The sequence below is a fragment of the Furipterus horrens genome, unplaced genomic scaffold, assembly GCF_987537825.1.
Source record: "Furipterus horrens unplaced genomic scaffold, mFurHor1.1.pri manual_scaffold_7, whole genome shotgun sequence".
Taxonomy (NCBI): Eukaryota; Metazoa; Chordata; class Mammalia; order Chiroptera; family Furipteridae; genus Furipterus; species Furipterus horrens.
Window position 1 is genome coordinate 19,707,348 of NW_028327177.1, and position 22,242 is coordinate 19,729,589.

Sequence of the window (22,242 nt, forward strand, 5' to 3'; positions counted from 1 at the left end):
CATCAATAATAGTGTGACAACTTTGCATGTGACAGTTGGTGACTAGACTTAGTGAAGTGATCACATCATATATAAATGTCAAATCACTATGTTGTGCACCTCAAACTGATATAATACTGTACACAAACTGTACTTTAATTAAAATGTTTTTAAAAGTATATATCCCTGAAGTATAATACAATATTACACACAAATATACACATGCATTAAAATGGAAATATGTCCAAAAATATGTTATTGAGAAAAACAAACAGCAGAAAATGTGTAAATCATAAGTTCATTTATGTAAATAGAGAAAAGTACATATGTATGTGTGTGCATGTGCAAGTATGGTTGTCGAGAGAGCACAGTTTAGAAGGAATCATACCATCCTGCTAATGATGGTTAGTTCCAGGAATCTGACAATAGAAAAACTGTGAGCCAAACAGAAATACCTAGTCAAAATCCTCTGAAAATACATAGGAAAACATCTAATGTGATGTAGCAAATCTGAATTATTAGAGCTGGCCAAAGTTTTAAATTTTATTAAACAAATGTACCCACATAGGCTGTGACTTACTCATTACATCGATAGTGCTCATCCCCCTAGATTAACACTTTGATTTGGCCTTTGATTTATATTAGTTTTCGTATCTTTTACTTGGAGGTCAGAGTTACCAATAACGAGAGAAATAGGATCATCACAAGCCAAATTCCAATATATTATTAACCAATGATGCTTCAAAGAATCCCTCCAACATGTTTGGCAAGTCAGATATTTAAATGAACATTAGATTTGATAATGTAATTGTCCAATTGTATATGAAGCATCAGCCCTTCATTAGAGTGTTATTATGGAAGATGAAATCTCCAAAGTCAGGATGGGAACTGGCCTGGCTGATTTGGTTTGAAAACTTGCAACTACACAAAAATCTAAATACCACATCTAATCATGTTCATCAAGAAAACTTCAGTAGGTCCATGAGGGACAAATGTTACCCTGAAACCACTTGAAATATACAAAATCCAATCTCTTCGAACACCCATTAGCCCACCCTGTGAGGACTTCCTTCTTTTATGCCATCATTCAGTCTTACTTTAAGCAACTAAATGCCAACTTGTCCTCCTACAGAGAATGCCATTTGAGGTGCCATGCCGAGGAAGATCTTATTCATGGAATTATTGGCAAAGACTTGAATATAGAGATAGAGATGAAGATGGATATGGAGATGAAGATAGATGGAGATAAAAGATAAAGCTAGATATCTATTGGTAGATCTTGTTCATAGAAAGAGTGGCAAGGAATTAAATATTTTCATCAGATCTGATGAAGCTGTGCTTACATTGCATATTATCCATGTAGCCTGGAAACAAAATTGAGAATGTTCAGGGTGTAATTCTCCCGGATGTCACATCTCCATCCCTTGCTATTGAATGTACTGTGAAAATTCTGTTATTCTTCCAGCCAAGCCCCTATTCTTCTAAGAGGCCATGTTGTATATTTTAGAAAAGATAATATCTGTGTTAATAGTTGAGGTTTTCTTTCTTCATCTTCCCTTGCTGCCCTTATATTTCCCTGGCATTTAGGCCACAATGATAGTTTTCTATTCACACTACTTTCAAAAATAGTCAATTCTTGGCCTGTTTAATTCTCTCCTCTAAGGAAAATAATTTCCCTGGTTACATGCCTCTTGTGGAGGGTGAAACATATTGTTTCAGGAGAAAGTACTGAGAAGCAGAATCTGGAGGAAGAATCACTGCTGTCGGCTCAGGAATCCCAGTAACCAAATCTTCTGGGTTTCTCATATGTTTTAAATTTAGTCAAAGTGCGCAGCAAATATGTACCCTGAATGTAGAGCATGTAAAATAAACTATCATTGGATTCCGTCATTATATCACATGATTTAAATCTTCTATAAGTCATTTCACCCATTCTTATCACAGTAGATATTTCTCTTCGTGAGCAGCATTTTCCAATGATTTTGACCCATAAAATAGTTTCATACTTTCCACAATTTTGGAACATATGTGGGGGTCAGAAAAAGAGCAATGTTAAAGATTAACTCATCCATTTCTACATTCTTCCTCCACTATACTATATATAGGAAATACCACCACAAAATTACAATGCTGAATTATCTTATAAGATCATAGAAATAATGCAGAGTTGGAGTCACAGATAAAGAGTCTGAGGCACAAAAAGATGAGTAATTTGGTAAGTGACACAGCTAGAAGTGGCAGGTCCAGGATTTGAAATCAGGAAGTATGATCCCTGAGTCTACATGCTCAACACTACTCTCTGTCACCACTCTCAGGAGTTCAAAATTATAGTTAAGGTATAAGGGAAAGAACGTATGCAAAACATTCAAGTCAAAAATGGTTTGGCAGGGTAAAAAGATAGTAGTATTAGTTGTTGAATAATTTGCATTTTGAGGTTATACAAAAATACCCTCATGGCCCCCATTTGTTAAACCAGTGATTTTCAACCTTTTCCATATCATGGCACACAGAAACTGATTACTAAAATTCTGTGGCACACTACAAAATGTATTTTTTTCCATTCTGACAAAAAAGAGATGTAATTTTGATTCATTCACACTGGATGACTGTTATTCTGTTGGCTGTTGTCATTTTTTTATTTGAGAGTCTAAGAGAAAAGAGGTCAGGGCCTTTGGCTACATAGTCAGATATTGCACGTTTTAAAAATTCTTGCGGCACAGCAGTTGAAAATCACTGGGTTCAACTATAGTTCCATTTTGTTCCACTCTCAGTGAAAATAACAACAGCAAGGGCTGGTTCTAATACATAAATTAGTGGCAGCCCGAAGTTTTCATGTTCACTATGTCATCTGCTTCTGCTGTTGACCCTATTGAAGGAATAGAAAAGATAATGTTTCTACTCAATCTTCATGACACTAAGCTAAGACAGGTCTAATAATTTTCAAACTTTCAAGAGCAAAGAAACGGCAGGGGCAAGGACCTTGTCCCCAGTGCTTTTGGCCTGAAGTGTTCACTGCATCATACTGTAAAACCTCAACAGATGACACTAAGACACTGAAACCCAGATGATAGGCAGTTTCTAAATGAAATAAAAGGCTTACTCACACTTCATTGCACAAATGTTAAGTAGTAGGGTCTATGTTTTATTTCACTGGAAATTTTAGTAGATTGTACACTTTTAACTCAAATAATCAGTAACAGGTCATAAAATCCTCATTTTCATAAGAGTTACAATATTTTTATTTTTCTGTTGAAGTAAAAAGCAAAATGGTTGAAAGTGAGGTCAATGTAAATGAGGTCTCTATAATCATGATAATCACATTTTTGTAAGTTAATTTGCATTAATAAATGAAAAGATGGGTAACTTTATTTTTTTATATATTTTTTAAAATATAACTTATTGATTATGTTATTATAGTAGTCCCAGTTTATCCCCTTTGCCCCCTTCTGCCTGGTACCCCCATTCATTCCAACTATCACCAACCTCATGTCCATGAGTCATGCATATGACTTCTACATTTCCTAAACAGTTCTTAATGTCCCCATCTACTTTGTACCTACCAATTATGTTTCTTAATCCCTGCACCATTTCCCCATTTCTCCTCTTTCCCCCTCCCAGCTGATAACCCTCCAAATGATCTCTGTATCTATGATTCTGTTCCTTGTTCTGGTTGTTTGCTTAGTTTTTTTAGATTCAGTTATTGATAGTTGTGAATTTGTTACCGTTTTAATGTTCATAGTGTTTATCTTCTTCTTTTTCATAAATAAATCTCTTTAACATTTCATGTAACAATGGCTTGGTGATGATGAACTCACTTAGCTTTACCTTGTCTGGGAAACACTTTATCTGCCCTTCCTAACTTTGCTGGATAGAGTAATCTAGATTGCAGGTTCTTGCATTTCATCACTTTGAATACTTCTTGGCAGTCCCTTCTTGCCTGCAAAGTTTCTTTTGAAAAGTCAGCTGATAGTCTTATAGGAACTTCCTTGTAGGTAACTCTTTTCTTTTCTCTTGCTGCTTTTAAGATTCTCTGTTTATCTTTAAACTTCGTCATTTCAATTATGATGTGTTTTGGTGTGGATCTCTTTGGGACCAACATGTTTGGAATTCTCTGTGTTTCCAGGACTTACATGTCTAATTCCTTCACCAAATTTTGAAAGTTTTCTTTCATTATTTTTTCAAATACGTTTTCAATTTCTTGCTCTTCCTCTTCTCCTTCAGGCATCCCTCTGATTCGGATGTTGGTACAATTGGAGATGTTCCAGAGATGCCTTATACGATCCTCAATTCTTTAATTATTTTTTCTTCTTGCTGTTTTGGTTGAATGTTTATTTCTTCCTTATGTTCCAAATAATTTATTTGAAACCCAGCTCATTCCCTCCACTGATAATTCACTGTAGTTTTTTCTTTATTTCACTTACTGTAACCTTCATTTCTTCCTTTATGTTTTTGCCATACTTGATGAATTCTTTGAGTATCCCTATCGCCAGTGCTTTTAACTCTGCATTTGATAGGTTGTTTATCTCCTTTTCAGTCAGTTTTTCTTTTTTTTTTTCCTGTGGTTTTGTTCTGTTCTTTCATTTGGGCCATATTTCTTTGTCTCTTCAATTTAGCAGCCTCACTGTGTTTGTCTCTGTGTGTTAGGTAGAACTACTTTGAATCCTTGTCTTAGTAGTGTGGCTTATTGTAGAAAAGGCACCTGTAAATTTTATGGGGTGAAGCCTTGGGTAATTGCCAGGACAGGGCAACCCACTTCACTGCTTTGCAGCTCTGTGTGGTTTGGAAAGGGGGCCATGTTGCTGCCTGGCTCTGGAGGTTTGCCCAGCACTTGCCCTGTGCAACTGACACCCTTCCTAATGTTGCCCTGGTGCTGACTCCCAGAGGGGTCTGTGTATGTTTTAAGACCACGCAAGCCCTTTAAGTAGAATCTCCAGAAAGCCCAGCATTTTCTTCCGCCGTCCCAACCCCTACTAGCTTTTACAGTCACAAGTTATGGGGATTTATCTTTCTGGTGTGGGGACCCTGGGCTCTGTGGTCTGGCCTGGGGCTGGGATCGCTAGTTCCCCATGTATCCCTCCAGATATTTATCCACCACACGTGAATGTGGGACCACCCATTTCACCGCTACTGCCTATCCATACCACACGGTGTCTCCGTGCCTCTCCACTCAAGTCCACATCTCCGCCCCTCTGTTCCTTCTACTTGTCTAGATGAATGTGACTTCTTTAAGTCCTGAGTTATTGTACTTCCATACAGCTCAATTTTCTGATGGTTCTCGGTGTTCTTTGTTTTGAAGTCTAGTTGTAATTCTTTCTGCGGTTGCACAAGGAGGGAACCACAGAAAGTAGCTTGTCTTCCTATATTTCCATCTTGACCAGAAGTAATAGATGAGTAACTTTAAATCAAAAACTCAGTTTCATAGTTTATTTCTACCCTTCAGTAAAAAAGACTGTAGCCATGGTAATAATATAAACTTGTCCTTTGAAAAATATTTTTTTCCACTGGAAAAAGATACAGTCTACAATTAGGAAATATTAAAAGTCTGTATTTCTGTAACTGACTAATTTAGCTGAATTTAAATAAAACCACGATAATAACCATGGTAAAGATACTTGAAGTCAGTAAAAAAATAAAACTGAAATTCCAGGAAAGGTAAAAGGAGACAGTATAACAAAGTGGTTAAATATTTGGGTGCTAGTAAAAAAAAAATGAATTTAAGTCAAGGCTTCATCAGTTATTTACTGTGTGACTTTATGGGGTTACTTAAAAATTCCCGGTCTTCTGGCAATCACCACACTATTGTCTGTGTCCATGAGTCTTTTTTGCAGAGAGCAGGGGCAAGTAGATGAGGATAAAAGGGGAACAGATTGTGATGGAAGGAGACTTGACTTAGGATGGTGAACATGCAATACAGTGTACAGATGATGCATTAGAGACTTGTGCACCTGAAATTTATATAATTTCATTATCCAGTGTTACCCCAATAAATTCAATTAAAAATATAAAAATAAAAATTCTAGTTCTTACACTTTTAACTAATAAAGTAGAAATAAATGATAGAAGTACCTTTGGGTTATTGTGAGGACTTGGTCAGTTAATGCCATGGAATTCAGAGGAGAGTACATGGGACATAAATATTCAGTGACTGTTCATTATTATCAGGATGACTTATTTGAATTTGAGAGCAGTCAACTTCAATACACCAAAGAAACAATGAGATTATCCAGGAAAAATGCCTTGAGTAAGAAAATGACCTAAGAAAGATTCTTGAATAATTTCAATATTGAAGGAATGTAATGATGATAACCAGTCACAAGAAGCGACTACTAATGAGAAATGTTTAGAGAAGCAGACAAAAAAATTGAAGAGGCCAGCACCATGAAAACCAGTTAGCAAATGCTAGAGAGATACTAAGGCAAGTCACAGGATTTCCTTGAAATCAATTCAACTATTTTTATGAGGGCATATAATTTATATAGTTTACATAAATAAACTAGAGGCATCTTAAGTGTAAATTCTGATGAGTTTTGGCAATTATCTATATAGTCAAATATATTTCACATAAATTTTCAGTTCAAATAAAATATATAACATATACTTCCATGGTGTTTAGTGTATTCACAGAGTTGTGCAGCCATCACCACAATCAATTTCAGAACATTTTCATCACCTCTGAAAGAAGTCCCATTCATCAGTTGATGAACACTTGTGTTGTTTCAACTTTTTGTCTATTATAACTAATGTTATGAATATTCATGTAAAGAATTGTGTTCTCCTTTCCCTTCTTACATAGCTATATATGAAGTGGCTGAGTCATGGGGTAATTGTGAAACTTTTTGAGGAACTGTCAGATTATTTTGCATAAAAGTTTTGCCATTTTACATTCCTACCAGCAGGTATGAAGGCTCCGATTTCTTTTTCCCTGACTCCCTTTGGTAAACTAGCCAGCATTAAGTTCTTGCCTGTGGTCATGGAGTGACCAATCTACTCTTAATTACTTACTACCAAATCGCCATTGATTTTCAACAGCACCTTAAGAGCAGATTTCTCCCACACTGTTTTAAATTAAGTCAATTTTTTTTCAGGGAGCTTTGTAGCTCTATTAGGGACTGCCTCTCTGAGCCATCTTCTCTCAGCACAAACCCAGCTTTAGGAGCAAGACATTGGACTGAAGTGATCACTTTTGTTATTCTAGAGACTTGTATCCCCATCATGAAAACTCCACCCTGCAAGTGAGCTATGACAAGGGTGATAAGGCCCCAGGTTCTCAGACTAATGCACAGCAGCACCTGGGGTAGTCCCTCCACTAAGAGTGGGGACCAGATGAAAGAAGGGAGCTCTTAAACACTTGGCCACAATCACCTGTAATTTAGCTTCTGCAACAGGAAGGGGAAAGTGATGGAAAACACTAGCAGCCAGTCTTCCCTGGAGAGATATCATAGTCCTTGACTAGAAGCTGGAAGCAGAAGGAGACCCCTTCTTCTTGGCCTTATGTGCTCAGAGTAGAGCCTCCATTCACACCTGGGTGGGGATGGATGGGGAGGGATGAAGAGGATTTGGCTCAAGTGCCATACAATCATTCTTACAGTAATTTAGTAGATTTTTTTGAATAAGTGTTTCTTCTCCATTTTATCTATGTGCTTAGGACAATTTCAAGAGCCTTTAATTTGTTGATATTTAAAAATAATTTCACCAATTATGGTTGTTTCCTTGGAAACAGTCCACAGAGCTTCTGCTACTATCATTCTAGAAGTGAAACTTCCCTTCAGTTTAATTATATGTCAAGAATTATACCTATAGGGTTCACATTTAAATTGTATATTCATATTGAATTATTGGGATTTTCCTCTGAAAATCACAATTAATATTAAGAAGTGTTTTTATATGAGTAATGTTAAAATGACAAAAACTTCACTTTTTTATGCATTTTTAAAAATCATTTAGCACTTTTATACACCGATGTGTTGTGTATTCAAAATTGAACTTTAGAAGAGAATTCTCACTTATTTCTACACCATACATAATTATAATTTTTAAATGGCGACAGGAAGTTCAAATAACAGTTAATTTACTCAAGTGAAACAAACCTTGTCTGTTATCACTGAAAGATGAGATATAAAAGAGCTGTTTCTAATTTCCTTCTGTCTCAAAGTGCTGTCAACACCACTCTGTAGTCTTCTAGCTCCTTTCAATTACAAGGCCCAATTAGTAGCAATTTAACACTAATAGCTTACTAATTAATGCATATCCTCCTGGGCATATTGTCTAGCCTATTCAAATAAAACAAAGCTCTAGAAAACATACTGAACCTATTTACCAAATTTTCTTATTCTATGAAATTCCTGTCATCAAACAATAATACCATGCAAAAACAGGTCTACTTACAAAATTTCTTTTTTCTATTTTCTTGGATTAGCACTGAAACGACCTTCAAGGCTAATCATAGCTAAAATTAAGAGTTAGGTTAATACTTTTAAGTTTTCTCAATTAACCTTGCTGCATTTCTTTCTCAGCCCGATGTTCCTTTCTTTAACGATAATATCCCCAAATAGGCTTGTGTTCATTGAAAAAATATGTCCACATTCTAAAATGACACCCCCACAACTGGCAGCTATCTCTAGATACCCCAACTGAGTTTATGCCCAAAGTCACACTAAGTTGGATGTGGGCATCAATAGATCAGTACTTTACTCTTTTCAGGGTTTATTTTATAAGTATACACATCATCATTTGCAAGGTACCAATGGAAAACATTGATGCTAGGAACTCAAAGATGAGTGAGTCAAAAGTCTGTGAAAACAGTGAACTGATGTACTAGTGAGCGAGACAGATTTGTTAATAATAATATCTAACATTTATTAAGACTCCACTGTGTACCAGGTAATGTGCTGAGCATTTTATTTACATTATCTTTCTTAAATCTCACAGCAGCCTGTTCAGATGGACATTACATATTTATATGAAAAAAACTCATGCTCAAAGAGCTTGGCTTCTTATTCTACCTCATACAAAGCCATGTCAGGATTAGAACCCACACCTGTCTGTCCCCAAAGCCAGAGTTACTAACACTTTTGCTACCAAAAAACAAACAAACCTGATACAAGATTAAGCATCTACTATGCTTCAAGCAATATGTTAACTGTTCTGTTTTTAAAATGAGAATGCTGACTTTTTAATTTGCCCAAAGACACACAACTAGTGATTAGGGAAATTGGTATTTGAACTCAATTTGAGACAGAACAATTGAGAGTCATGTCAATAACCTGATCGATTTAAGTAAGTATTTAAGATGATATAAAAATGAAATTTAAATATCTAGAAAATCCATTCATTTCCTGAAAAAAAAAAAATTAAGTACTGATCTCTAGAGTAAAGGCAGAGGACAAGATGGTGACCTGGAGACATCCCCTTTCTTTAAAGTGGGTTTTGGTTTCCCGTGGAAAAGGACAGGTAGGTAAAGAGGCAACAGCCCTGGTGGGATAAACCCAGAAGGCCGTGGGGCAACAAAGGAGGAGCACCTTCAGCAGAGGAAATACCTGAGCTGAACCTACAAGCCATTTAAGAGCCAGGCAGATGAAAACGGAAGAAGGAAGGTGCTCTACATGGAGAGCACAAAGGCCCAGATGTGAGGGAGAACAAGACCCATTCTCAGAAGTAGGGGTATTTTAGGATGGCTACAGAAATAGGGTGAAATGAAACTAGAGAGGTCGATGGCTACTAAACCAATCTATAAGCCTTGATAAGGAATTTAGGAAGAGTCCTGAACCCTTGGAAGATTTTAAGCAGAGGAAGGACGTAAGTTTATGTACCATTTAGAAAGACCACTCTGACTGCTAAGTGGAGAATGTGTTGGAAATTGGCAAAGAGTGAAACTTTAGGCAGGGAACTCAATTAGGATACCCTTATAATAATCCATGAGAAACTAGTGGTAGCTCAAACCAAGAGAGTAGAGGTAGGAACTAGGAAAAGAGAAATTGATTATACCTTTAATTAATTTGTTGTTGTCAATCTAGTCAAATATTATGCATAATTAATGAATCTTTGGGTATTTTTAATCATTAAAGGTGAATATTCAATATACTCTGGTTAGTGAGAATTTTTAGTGTAATTTTGGTGCATATAAATTTCCTAAAACTTTTAAATAGCATATGTCTTATTGACAAATTAGGGAAGCTTTTTAGCAGTGATTTGGGTAAACAAATCCATAATCATTCATAGATTTAATATAATATTTTTGTATTCCAAAATGGTTTATGGCTAGATTTTATATGCAAAACATGTAATTAAAATCTAGGACTTGTAAAACTGAAGAACACAAAGTCTTAAATTTTGCATACAAGCCCTTGTTATGAATATAAATTGAAAAGATAAATAGATCATTAGTACTTCTTAGAACATCTGGTTAGTTACTCTTACTTTCAATGATGTTCATAGAATTACCAAGCATTCATCATGATTGACTAAATATGATACTATAAGACATGGTTAATCATTAGTAGCATAACATGTTAGGTTGGTTGTCTATGGGTTTAGTTTGAGAAGGTAACCCCCCAAAATAAAAGTTAGTTTATAACACAGTCCAAGTTGAATAATGCACCTAGAAAAGAATAAATAGCTTACTCTAATAGAGATGCATTTTCTAATACTTTCTACTTGATTTCCTATCTATAAATTTATTTGAGTTTTGTGATATGAGATAAGTCTCATAAAGAAAAGCAGGTTGGTGTCTAACTTTTCCATTTTATTATACTACACAGTTTTTTCACAACAATATAAGCTTGTTTAAGCAGACAAAAATAAGACAAAATAAAAACAAAGTTTGAGAAAGTAACTTAGATCTATATGCAAGGCAGCCTAATTAAGTTAGGCTGTGTTCAAAATTCGGCTCCAATATCTTCTAGTTGTGTGCCTTTCTACAATCTATCCTCCCTGTGCCTCAGTTTCTTCACCTGAAAAATAGGAATTCTAGAAAAATATGTATGTAATATGTTTGTTGTGAAATGAAATGGGATAACTCATATAAAGTGCTTTTATGCGATAACTAACTCAGTAAGATTTGGTAAATATTAATTGTAATATCTTAATAAATATATATATATGAATAAATCCTCTATATTCTAATGTCCATAAGCAAAAAAAATCATTTGACAACAATTATTCTTCTACTTGAAAAAGAAGAGAATATTATGGTAGAGATCCTCTGAGAGTGAATACCGTGCAATGGAATAATAGTGTCCTCAAATCATCTTTACAGTAAGCAAAAGATGAGCTGCTGCTTTAAGCCTCTTTCTTATAAAGTCCATCAACCTAGAACATCAAAGGTACACCAAAATGTGTAAATACATCTATACTAGACCAATTTGGAATGATCCCAATGAATTTCTTGATAATTATATGACTAAATCATCACATAAAATGTGGAGTGTCTAGAATAATGGGCCTGATGTTTTTTAGGAAAATCTTGATAAATATTTTTCTCAGCACTTCTAAGCATTTGAAAAGTATTCAGGAACATTGAACTTGAGCATATACTCTGTTATTATCCTATGTTTAAAGGCTTCTGGAGATTATCTAAACCAGGAGGAAAGAAGCATTGTCAGAAAGATGGGACATCTCTTCACAACATTCTAGGAGAGAACAATAAACATGTCCCACAACCAGTCTATCCATAAAATGGTAATATCCTCAGCTCTGGCCTGGGTGAATTGAAAATTTGTATACACATATATAAACAATTATTTCCAAACCTGAGTTTTAAGAACTGCTGCATTGTGCACAGTAGCATATTAAAGTTTCTGATAAGACATTGTCTACACAGTCTGATTTATTAGTGCTAATTATGTGACAAGACAGGATTGGTGTTAATCCCTGAGGATACAATGGTGAACAATACAGGGGAGACCACTACCCTTTCCTGAGGCTTACATGGATATATTAGGGAGAGATGAGGGAAAATCAGGTGTTAAGAAGATTCTTTTCCTCATCTTGTAACTAACGTTTAAAAAGACACAGGAGACAGGTTGTAGTAGATCCAAATGTGCAGCCCATGCCCTTACAAATGAGTGAATGGAGAGGTCCACAACCCCCAAGTCCATGGACAGGAACTTAAATTTCATTCTAGATGCAATGAAAAGAAAATAAAGGCTTTTAATTAGGGGACTAGGTTATACGATGAAAATTTTTCATATATCATGATACAGCCTTTAGGAATTTAGTAGAAATCAAGAATGGAAAAAAGAAGACACCAAGAGTTGATAGACTAGAATAACAGTAAAAAAAGTAGAAGAGTGAATGAAAAAAAAAATCATTTGGGAGAGGAAAGAAAGCACTTTAATTTTTTTAAATGCAATATTTTGACAAAAAGAATGTACTTTTTTACAAAACACCTCTTAACAGTCTGAAAGGGTTCCAGGACACTTGGAAAATGTTAATAGAAATGGCTTAACTAAAACTAATGTATTCACATCCTTCATCATCAAGACCAAGTAGGAAGGACTGTCTGCAAACACACTTCACAGACTCATCAATAATAAATGGCCTATTGCTAAAACGAAGCTAGGCAGCCCTGATTTAACTTCAAACCCCATTGGGTTAAAAATATGAGAAGGGTGGCTGAGGCAAGGATACCCAGATATCTAAAATCTATGGTGAGCTAAGGCAGAGCCATCGAAAGGCAGAGAAGAAAGAGAGAACAAATATTGTTCGGGGTGTGCTGAAGCACAGCTGCCAGCAATAAAAAGACAGGCTGGATGCTTTGATAGAACAGCAGTTAATCGCCAGGTGTGCAGTAATCAGAGCCCAACTGGCTCTTTTGTGTCTAAGAATCGATTTTATAAGAAGAGAGATTCTAAAAGTGGCTGAAATCTTAAGGAAAATGACAGCCTTTGTGTCTACAATGTGCTCCAGAGGAAAATTACTGTTGAGAATTTATTACCTCATTTTTTTTCCAGTCAAACATACAAATAGTCACTGAATATCAGTAACACTTTTGTATTTTATGCCCAGGAAAAAAAAATAATGATAAAGCTTTATGTTGCATTTACTTGATTAAACTTAAAAATAGGGTTTACCTGATATCCAATGGAATTTATAAGAAATAGCTGATCAGTTGGAGCCAAAATTAATTACATTTTCTCTGCATATCTGAAAATATTTATAGATGCTCTCTAATTTACAATGGGGTTTTATCCCAATAAACATATTATAAGTTTAAATATCATAAGTCCAAATGCTCTTAATACTGCACTGTGAAGTATTGGTTGTTCACCACCATGACCGCAGGCTGACAGGAAGCTGCAGCTGGATTCTGCTGCCCAGAATCACGAGAGACTATTGTCCTGCTAACCCTGTAAATAGAAAAATTCGAAGTACAGTTTCTACAACTGCATTTCACGCTCATACAAATGTGAAGTCCAAAAATCGTCAGCCAAGCCATTCTAAGCTGAGGACCATCTGGGCACATTCATTGTATGTGTGCATGTGCGTAGGTGCATATAAAATCTATGTTTAGGGTATGTGTATACTTATCCCTATACAGCATGTATTAGGTATAGGATATTTTTTGATGAGACCTTGCAAAACCAAGTGTAAAAGTCCTATACTGCTTTCCTAGTTCTTTAACAATATAAACACATATCCTGTGTTTAAGTTGTCAAAATACACATACTCCTTAGAACAACAGCTTTTAAAATGTGGGCTATATACCCCTGAAATTTTCTGAGACCTTTTTAGGAGTTCCGGACTTAAAAAATCATTTTCATAATACCAAGACACTGTTCGTATTTTCCACTGAATCTACATTTGCACTAATGGTATAAAAGCAATGGGGGTTGGGAAGTAAAATTGCTATATTTTTAGCACACCTGAAAGCAGTGGCACCAGCCTGTACTGGTTGTCATTGTATTCTTCACACATTTGCAGTAAGGAACAAAGCCAGTTTCACTTAACGATGTCTTTGATGAACAATAATACAAGTTATTAATTTTATTAAAATATTGATTTTATTAAACCTTATCAAATTTATTTGACTAAAGGTACTGAAGCGCTGTGGCATACTTCAGTACCATGGTACTCTCAAGGACAAACATGCGTGTGATTATTTTGTTACAAGCTGAACTAACCCTTTTTTTCCATGAATCACCATATTTAGCTGAAATCATGATTGATTTAAAAAAAAAAAACTATGGTTATTCAGATTTAATGAATAACGTCTTTAAAAAAAATAAATGGATTTGGTTGCTACCAAGAAAAGCTGACAATATTTGTTTGCTTATGATAAAATTTGAACACCCAAGTGAAAATTAGAATTTTAAAAAGCTCATTACTACCACCATAAGTTTGATGACTTTCTAATACTTAAAACCTTTTCTGATGAAATTGGGAGCAATATTAACAAATGGGATTTTGTGTGTGTGTGTGTTGTTTAATTCAGTGTGTCATCTTTTGAAGATCTACATAACCAAGGAACCAAGATTTTCAAAATTAATAATGCGTGACATAAAATCATGCATAGATAAAAAACATCCAGTCCTAGGGCAAGATAGACCAATGGATTTTAATGGAACTAAATATGAAAAGCTCACTGATACAGTTTCAGATTCCACTTTGGAACTAATCTGTCAAGTTCTAGTGTAGCACAAAGAATATACAAAATTGTATGTAAAAACAATTAAATGCTTCTCTTCTTTTCCAACAACCTATCTGCTTGTTACCAGATTTTCTTCATAAACACTGACAAAAATACCATATTGCAACTGTTTGAATGAAGAACCAGATGTGAAATATGGCTGTCCTCAATTACACCAGATAAGAAAAAGCTACGAAAAGCTGTAAAACACTGTAATTATTTTCATGAATTAAGCTGTCTTTAAAATAGTCTTATTTTCAAAAAATATGTATTTTTTTAATATGTAGTGGCTGTTGCTGTTATTTTTAAATGATTTAATAGATATTTAAATGTTTTTATTTTTAATATGATAAATATCAATAGATATAACCCATATCAGCAAAGGTGTTTGGGGCCCCCAATAATATCTAAGAGTTCAAAGTGGTCCCAAGACTGTTGCCCTGAAGCATGGGTCACCCACTTTCTTTCACAGCCATACTTGAAAACCTGGAACCTTATGAACAAATATTTTAACAGTGTCCCTTATCCAGTACTTATTATATAAGAAAGTAATCTCCAACAATTCACTAGAGTGACCCACTCACTCTGTGACTCTTATTGTCACAGGGACAATTGTTATTCAAATAGGAGATGAAAATAGATCACCATTTTTCTTGTCTATAGGGAATGTCTGCCTGTTCACAACATTGAAAGAGGCCACATGCTCTTCCATCATGGCCTTATCCAAGCACCTTATTTTATTCAAGGACATCAAACTTGCCTTTTATTTACATTTAATCACTCAATACATATTTTTCAAAGACCTTCATTACCAGTTGCTAATACTATTAACAAAAAAGAAGTGAAGCTAGCCAAAAATTAACTATTTTAATAATCATTTAATAATTAATTAAACTAATTTTTGAAATTTATGCTGGAAATTGTTTATGACAATTTTCTATCTGTTAAGCAACTTCAAATGGGGAAATAATTTTTAAAAAACACAAAATGACATACTTGTTCTATACACACATAAATACGTACTTATCTGTAAAACTGCTTGCTATTCCCAAAACTTCCATTAGTCAATAGTTCTCTATTCTTGACTTTTCATAAGTTTCTGCTATCAAAAGTAAAGCACACATGGCCTAGAGTCATTGTACATATTGAATCTATTACTACATTAACAATTTCCTTTAAAAAATCCCTATTTGTTTTATTTCTCCTTTCACAAATTATTTGAGACTTATGTGGTAATAACTATCACATAGTAAAATACCATAAGTGGTAAAGAACTAGACATTCCTCACGACTGCCATGAGAATAAAACATTCCCAATATCTAAAATGGATAAATTAAACTTTATAGAATTTTTTTATTACAGCAGGACAAATTTGCTATGCTTTGGCTTCGCTGTTTAGATTGCAGGGAAATCTGTTTGTCAGAGAACTGGGAGGCTGGGTCTCTATCTGAGCTGTCAATCAGATGCAATGGTGTAAAGGAGAAGCCATATGGCTCACTGCTGTTTTTATGTTGGAAAAAATGACAAATTTTTATGTTCAGTCTCACCAATATAATTATACTGTACAGAGAAAATATACTATGGAGTACATGCACTGATCCAAGGATCTTTTTTCAAATCAGCCAAATTAATGTGTACCAACTGAAAACCCACATTTCCATGCTTTTGGACCAGTGAAAAAGTGTAAGTGGAACATATGGTGGAAGGTAAAAAAGCAATGATTTTGACCTCAAACAGAATTCGGTTTATCTTATTTGTGTGCAATGAATTTAATATATAAAATATTTATTTAAATCTAAGTTGTTCTATGCACTTAAACTCAGATTACAATGACAGGTATTCTATTCAGGCTTATAATCTAGGTAACAAAAATAGTTTGGCATAGATTTCAGCATATATTTCCTAGAAAGAATTACGTCATATTTTTCTTTACTTGGATCATATTTTAAATGCCATGAATATACTAGTTAAAGGAACTACACTATATAACTAAGAATTATTTTTGTAAAGGAATTCTTTTTCTGTTCTTCTCTATTATTTTCCCTATATCACTTCTGTTATTCAGTATTTTTCTAGTAAAAAGGAATAACAATGTGATGCACCGACACAAAACTCATTGTAAACCTTACTTTATTGTTATTTTTTGTGTGTATAATGTTGTGTGTATTCACATATATGATGTAAGTGATACTTTTGATATATAATTTATCTGTACATACATATAATCCTGCCCCTAAAGCTTGCAAAATTACATTTCTATAAATACTTAATCATTTAAATTTTTTTCATTTTTGAGTTGATTTCAGGAAAATCAAAATGAAACCTAAAAACCTGTAACACAAATGGAGTGCCATATGACCTGTCTTCCAGCTACAGAAATAAATTCAAGTTTATTGTTCCTTGATAATAAAGTACAGAATAGAATAAAGATGAGTCTAAATGCAATTTTACTCCTAATATTAATAAATCACATATGCTTGATGAGAAGCAGTTTTTAATGGTTCCATATGACTCAACCTTTCCATTAACAGAAGGGAATTCAATAGAACTGGTTAAAAGGGATTTAATTGGAATTTTCAAATTCAATATTGGGTTCACTTAAGAGTTAACAGAAATGATGAGTACAGCATTTGCCCTGATTTTGCTCCACTGCTTCTAAATCTTGTTTATAAACGTTGAATTTCAGTGTAATTATAGGAGTTAATCTAGTGAACAACAAGTGCCTGATTCTACACTTTTCCTTGGTAACTCAGGAAAAATTCGACTATGACTTTTGCATATCATAGAGGCATAATAGGAATAACTTAATGCCCCATCCAAACAACTATCTCCTTTACGATGGTTAGAAGAAAGATTCAATTTATTAAAATGTTAAATCACAGGCAATGTGTGGCTCCTCACCTATAAAGTATAGTGACCTCTTAATTATTGAAACATAGAATAGAAATTTTCTTTTTATAAAGAATTTTTAAAGAGAAGAAGAGCATTTATAATAGTGATTTCTCATCACCACATACTTTTTATATTAAAGATCTTGAAAGGCTTTGAATCAAATGAATGCAATCAAGTCTATATCAACTTTCAGATGACAACTCGAGACATTATTTAAACACTGTGATTCCGGTTTCTCATGTATAAAGTAAGAATGAGAATAACATTCTCCTTATAAGATTATGTGAATTATACATGAAATAAATTCTTAGTGAGGTAATAACTATCACATAGTAAGTGCTCAGTAAGGTGAAATTAAAAAAAAAAAAAAAATCCCTGAAACATTATAATAAAAGTAACAACAGGAATAATGACACTGCACTAAACATTTACATAGATTATCTCATTTAATTTTAAAACAATAACGTAAGTACTATTGTTACCCTTATCTTAAAAATAAAGAAAATGAGACAGAAGGCTTAAGAAACTTGCTAATGTCACACAGCTAATAAAAGACAGAGCTGGGGTTGACTAAGTGACGGCAGCAGCCATTATCATAATCTTATCTTCATGATCACCATCATCAACTCTTCCCATGATTTTTTTAAGACGAGGCTTAAAAAATGAGTTTTGGGGTACTTCCAAAAATAATTGCCTCCTCTTGGAAGGAATCCAGAACAAGCCTACATTAAGTTAAATTCTGCATTAGAGTGGGCTGTTATACAGTTGGGAGAATTTATTCCAAGCACCTAGAAGGCACAAGAAAGATGAATAGATAGAATTGTGAGATTGTTCTTTACCTTTGCAATGAAGGGAATGGGGACAAAGTCATTTGCCTATAACTAAAAGCAATTTTAAAATATTTTATTTTTATTTATTTATTTAGAGAGCAGGGGAGGAAGGGAGAAGGACAGGGAGAGAAACATCGATGTGCTAGAGATGCATCAATTGATTGCTTCTTGTGTGCCCCCAACTGGGGACCTGGCCCTAAACCCAGGAATATGCCCTGACTGGAACTTGAACTGGCAACCTTTTGATTCACAGGCCAGCACTTAATCCACTGAGCCACTCTAGACAGGGCACCTAAAGGCATTTTTAAAGATCACTACAATTAGCTCATCATGTTGTCAGCCTCTGGGGAATCAAACAGAGTCAAAGCTGGGAATTAACACTTCAAATGAAATACGGTCCCCATTGTTAATGAATGTTAAACGTTAAAGGAATATGAGTGTAAATGTGTGAGTGTACAATGAGAGCACTGAAAATGAAAAGGTAGCGTTCACTCATGTTGAATAATATAAAGCCCTTTTTTCAAAACTATTCTCTCATTATATTTCCCCTATTTAATTTTTAAAATAACTGTAAAGTTTATTTTGAATATAAATAAAGTAGGTATATTTTCCTAAAAAATGTTTCCATGATTTATGATCATATATGTAGAATCATTTTTAAGTATTCATAGAAAAGATGACAGTTTCACAGAAACATCATGATAGATTTAAATAAATCACTCACAAAAAAGGAGAATATAATTTTAATATAAATACATTCTATTTTTTCAAAAAACAAATCAAATACTCTAGATTTGTAATAATAGGAATTTCTAATGTACTTAAATAACTTTTATTTTTTATTTTGTAATTATCAAGAGAGCCAGGCATTTAACGTATGTTGTAATTTTTGTTTTAATCCAATTTAAAACATGACTATTAAGAATGCATTTTGTTCATTAATAAATTTAGAAATATTCATAAAAATTGGAGGAATTGAGAACACTAGTTGTAATTTAAGATTTAATATGCAATGAGGTATTTCAAAGATTTGATAGATAAAGCCAAATACCAGTAGAGTATTTCCTAACAACACTATTAATAGAAAATCACCTGAATATAACATCGGATGACCAAGGAAATACACCCCAAACCATTAGATTGTGGAATTTCCATATTTCAGTACAGCACCGCCTCCTACAGGACAATCACATTCCCCCCCTGCTGTGTAGGAATTAAATCAAAAGCAAGACCTCACCACCCCCAACTACTTATCAGCAGTTCTCCTTTCACTTCTTGACATACTTTAAGGTGTATCTCAGGCCAAGATCAGACACCAGGAAGAATATCCTTTTAATGGACTTATACCCCACCCCCACCCCTGCCTCATCATATTCTTTTCCTTCGGCTCTCCGTCTCACACCTAGGCAACGGATGAAGGATAGAGAGACTATAAAAGGAATCAGACAGGGAAGAATGAAGGGATTTCTATCACCCAAGAGCCTATACTTTAAAATGGGCTATTTGTGTTTATATATGCCCAGTTAAATAGTCATGATCTCTCTTGTTATGATTGTTCTCATTAGTGGAAATGGTTTTAATCATAATTAAAGCCCAAGGGAAAACTTTAGGATCCTAGCAGTTGAGATAAAATCTGGAGTCAGAAAGACCCTGGTCTCAATCCCCCCGTAAACTCCTTTACCTATTCACTGTGTAACTGGGAATGTAACTGAGTGCCCGTGCGCTTCTGAGTTGAGATGTGTAAGGATGACAGTGCCTACCACATGGGGTCATTGTGATATGAACAGATGCTTAGCTTGGGCCTTATGCTTACAGAGTACTTATTGTCATAGTTACTTCTACAGGACACCACCAATTACTGCTGAAGACCAGGGTCCGCGTGGCAGTGCAGGGGGCCTGCAAGCTTCAGCTATCTTTCGCTACCTCTGGTTACCTAAGATCTCCCTTCCCACCTAAAGCTGTTATTCTTGTCTGTAAATTTTCCCCTTATCTCACTGCAATCTGTAAAGCTAGGGCAGACTTGATGGCTAATCACTTATTAAAGTTATTCACGCCATGGTATGAATAAAGCTAAACAGAACTGTGGATTCTTGCCTTTTTCAATGTCCACGTAATCTATACTTGAGAGGTTGGAACTTTTCTCCCTGTGTAAAGGAAAGCTCTGCTACCTTAAAAAAATTAACAGCATAGTACCTAAGCATAATGATGAACTATTTCCCAGGATAATTTTAACTCCTCCATATTCTCTGTATGGAAAAGTTCTTTACAGAGGCAAAAGTTAACCAAATGGACACTGTCAAAAGACTCATAAATTATAAATACTATGCTGTTTGTTTGTTTTTTTAAGTTTCACTGAAGTCCCTTTTATTCTCACAGAAAAAAAAAATGTGAGTACCACAAGGACAGGGGACCTAGAATAGTGCCTCATACATGACGGAAGCTCAGAAAACATTTGTTGAATACACCCTTAAACTTCTGCCCCTTTTTAGGAACTTGAAAAATAAATAAATGAAACCACATTTTTATTTTATTTAAAAATCACACAAAAATCATGTGTCCCAAGCATTGTGTTTATGAGCGCAGCCTCTGGCTTTGAATTTGGATTGTGTGAGTCACCCAGTAAAGTGTAAGTCACTTAATTTCTTGATGCCTCAGTTTCCCCTTCTATAAAATGGGTGTTCTGCTACCTCACTGTATTGTTATTATGATAAAAAAAAAAAGATACTGAATGAGTAAGTGACCTGAAATTTCCTGGCGTAAAATAAGCAATCAATAAATGCGGGTATTTTAATTAAAACCTGAAAATTCACTGAGGAAAGCATTGAGGCCCCTAAAGTAACCAACAGCTGGAGGTCTCACATCTACATGGCAGTGCCAGAACTAAATAGTCACAACGAAACGCAATGCATGAAAAAGCTTTCCATGTTGTTTGAAGCTGCCAGCTCATCTCTATATACGAGTGTACTTTCTAAAACTATATGCAAGGAGGCTTAAAAGATGAATGTGGTTCACTTTCTCTTGCAAAGACTTTTGTAAAATGCATTATTCCCAAATGCTTGCTGGAAGTGAGAAGACCTTGAACCATGCCACACAGAGCAGTTAATATAACTGCCTTAACTCTGAATTTAGCAGACTTATGCAACTAGTAAATTGTGTTCTTTTTTTGGTCCCTGAATTTGAGAGCACACAGACAGATTCAGCGAAAAGGGAATCTAATATGGTAATCCTTGCAGTGTCTTCAGGATGAATATCATCTTCAGTCACTAAACGCCTCACTTCCTCCTCCTGTCTCACTTCCCTCCGCTCCCTGCTTTCCCCACAGCTGGTGCTGGGGCCCGAGGCTGGCTCACTGGCTCAGAGCCAGCGAGGGTGGGGGCGGACACTAGCCTCGCCGCCGCGGCAGAGGGTACTGAGCCGCTTGGCGGGTGGAGACAAGGCGAGACCAGGCAACAAGCTCCGAAGCGCTCAGCTGCGAGCACAGTTTTCCTCCTGGAGCTATCAAGTCAGACTTCACGTGTAAACCGGGAAGATCAAACAAAGGCTCCGTAACCAGCGGCGCCCACTGGCTGCAGCCCAGAAGTGCCACGATCCGCAGGTGAGTCACTCTGTCCTCCTCCCCTGCCCTCCTTCCCACTCCACTCGGTGACCAACAGGTTGGCCAGAACGCCGCTCCCAGGGGTCCGTGGGTAAGCTTCTCGTCTCACCTGGGCGCGTTGCTCGGCTTCTCCCTGTACCCAGGCCTCCTTACTGTTTAAACACGTGACCCAGCCCACACCTGTTCTAGTACCTGTTTTTTGTTTTTTATTTTTATATTCTTTTCTTTTCTTTTTTCCTTTCCTGCTCCATAAATGAGAGTTCTGCTGTGTGCCTGGGGAAGCGCCCAGAACACCCGCTCTCTGGGAAACTTGTAGGAA